Raw genomic sequence first — 3,350 nt, 5'->3', positions numbered from 1 at the left:
AAAAAAAATATATATATATAAAGAGAGAAATTAAGTCAAAGGAGATTTTAATCAACAATAATCAAGTGATAATAAGTACTTGAAGAGATTTATATTCGTATAGTCAGGCCTTATATTTAAGGCTTGCTTAAATTTATCTTTAGATACTCTACGAATTATTTCATTGACTGCTGAGCATCTAAAGATAAATTTAAGGAAGCCTCAAGTATAAGATATGACTATGAATATGGGCACTAGACTACTCTCACTAAAGAAAAGATCTAAACTACTCACACTACTTTGTGATGCTTTAAAAAAGTTCAATAATATTTTTAAATTTTTTTTTTACCAATGAACAATATAGCGTCGTGACTTAAGTTCCGCATCCAATATCGACATCAACAGGATGAAGGGATTTCGAGACAGAAAGTTTCTGCTCGTGCAGAAATACACGATTTTCTTCTTAGCAACTGACTTCGATTCTCCAAGTATCGACTGCAATTGACCGGTTCGTGCACCATTCGAGCGATTGGGCCTGCTTTTGACACGTTAGCTATTTATGTTCACAGAATTTCTTGTTTCATCCCTTCGTCTACATTATGTTCGAGTCTTCTTTATTTTAACCCTTTATCGTCTGCCCTTTTTGTTTCTTCCGAAGATAACAGTTTTTATATACTAGATATACTAGAAAATTTTACAGAAACATTTCACGAATCTTTATTGCTGAATCTATTTTGTGGCAAAGACAAATTCTGAAATGTAATCCTAAAATAAAAGGAGCTGTACGCTAAAAAAAATCAATTTATTATTTTCGCATCCTTTTCGTGCAAATTAGATCTTTTGTAAACGTTGTAAAGACTCCTTAATAAATATTTTTCTGCATGGACGCATGTAGTGATATAAGCATTTTAGCTTACAGATTTAACGACACGCACGTGCGTTTCGTTTCGTACGCAATTCAACAGGCCACAGACTTTCTACCGTTTTTCATTCGCAACATGTACGCGTGCGAAAAGCCAGAGTTGAAATTCCTGTTATCGACAGGTCGAATTTTTAATATCGTGCTCTCGTACTTCGTGAATTCCAAACTGCAAAAATAATTGCATTAGCTCGATTTTCTACACGCGCTCAGTCCTTCTAACGAATTTGGATATAACGCTGAAATAGCTTTGACAAAAGAAATATTGTCAAAACAATTCATTTTAAGCCATTCATGAAAGTGGAGACTTCTCGGCATAAAAGCGAAGATATGCGTTGCGAAATGTAATATCAAATTTAAATGAAATTGAAAAAATTGATTTCCTGAAATATCTAAAAATTCAGCTAAATAAATTTGAAAATAATTTTATTTGACTATAAAAATTACAGTGAATATAAAAAGTTATGTACGTACAAGACATTTTTTTATAAAAAAAACATTTTTTGTAAAAAATTTATAAATAATTAATATCAATTAACAATTTATTAATAATAAATTCTGACGAATATAAACGTTCTGTTTTAACTAAAAAAAGTTTTGCAAAAATAATCACATTCATGATTTTAAAAGCTAAATCTTTTAATTGTACTTTTTGTAGATACGTCCAAATAATACAATTTTTCACTTTTGCTTATAATTAAAATGATCTATTTTAATTATTACACATTCGTTTTTGGTAAAATAATTTTAAAAATATATAGATATACAATCTATTTTTTTTTTATTAATAAATTATTAATTAATATTTATTTTTTTTTAATAAATTTTTCTTAAAAGATATCTTCTCTCTATGAATACTTTTTGAATTCATTGTAGAATGCTCAAGCTGCTAGAATGCTCAAATTTTTTGCAGCTTTTTACTCATCGTGCTTAAATTTTTTACATAATTTAATGTAAAATTATTTTCAAAATTATTTTCAGATCTATACCTAATAGTTACTTTTAAATACTTAGCAAAGTTCTTTCAATATAGATTTATATTATAAGAAATCAAAATTTAAATGCATAATATTTTTTTATGATATATTTCCCAATTTACAGAATCATCCTGCATTTCGCCACATGATCTGGTCCGCAATTCCTTTTTATTTCTATCTCCTTGGTTCTCGTGATTCTCCACTCTGTTCTTTTCTTTTTGTCTCTTTCATCTTTTTCTTACACCATCACTTCTTACGAGCGGTGACACCGCGAGAGTAGCGAGACCGGCGGAAGCCATTTCCGTGGCACTGCCATAATTTACGTAACTGCATAATTCTTCTTGTTTCCACTTATGCAATAGGAACAACGGCTGCGCTGTGCTCGTAAAGATAAAAAATTGTCACCAGGCTCCCGAGATTGCCGGCGTCCGTGGTAGTATTTCACTTTTACGGAGTCTCTTCACGCGGCTAACGGGTGATTCTCCCGCTTCCTACTTTCTTCATCTTCTCTTTCGTTCTCCATTCGCATTTCCGCGAACGCGTTGTGTTCCGTTCCGCAGTAGCGGACCAGCTTTAACACAGCGCCGATTAAGATCTAAAGAGCCCTCTCGGCATGTTTCCATTTCCTGCAAGGAGATCTCCGAGGCGTTCTCCTTCAACATGATCCATGCACATACACCGAGCTTAAATCAGATAACCACTTCTGACGGGTGTTTACCTTCACAGCATCAGCAGTGAAATCATGTAACATGGTAATCATGTTGCACGGCACGTATATATTGTGCTGAGGAAAACGACATACTGTTATCTTTGGGGACGATTCGCACAATAATCGTGCGCGCCGCGCATTTCACGGGCCGGGACAGGCAGACAATTGGTGGAATAAAGGATTTCGATTGAGCCGGTAAACTGGGATCCGATAATGACTGCCGATCGCGGTTATCTTATTTTTGAAATTGCAGCTCTGCCGCATAGAATGGAGCTGGTCGTTCCGACTATGCTTGTAGAGAAGATAAAGGAGGAAGTTTAATAGGAACTCAGAAACGAGCATTGGGACTGCAGCCAGATAGTGACTTCTGTCATTATATTGATGGCAAGCATAAACAGAAAAAAGTTTTGTACCATTTTATTATTGCCATTATCTAAATAGATAACGACACAATTTTTCTGATTATTCTGAAAAATCGACCAAGATTTTTCATCATATTTTATCTGAACGTACATACGGTTGAAAAAAATTGTGTCGAATTTAACACAATACACAAATTTTTATGTTAATTTAAACATATATGTATAAGAATATAATAGAAAGTAACATAAGTATTATGTAAAAGACTAACATAAAAAATAAATCAATACTGATTGTAACACAGAATAACAAATATAACACTGAATTTATAAGCAATTTAGAAGTTATTATTTCAATAAAATGAACATACATTTATAATATAAAAAAAATTAATACATCAAATTAA

The 3,350-nt window shown here is 32.4% G+C and overlaps 1 protein-coding gene across 1 annotated transcript in view; it reads left to right on the top strand.

Moving 5' to 3' along the window:
* Window positions 1-3,350, top strand: part of LOC108694579 (dipeptidase 1) — a 108,228-nt gene that overhangs the window by 57,722 nt on the left and 47,156 nt on the right. The gene's annotated exons all lie outside the window — the stretch shown is intronic.

This window comes from Atta colombica, unplaced genomic scaffold (genome assembly GCF_001594045.1).
Source record: "Atta colombica isolate Treedump-2 unplaced genomic scaffold, Acol1.0 scaffold120, whole genome shotgun sequence".
NCBI lineage: Eukaryota > Metazoa > Arthropoda > Insecta > Hymenoptera > Formicidae > Atta > Atta colombica.
This window is presented reverse-complemented; position numbering and strand designations above follow the sequence as displayed.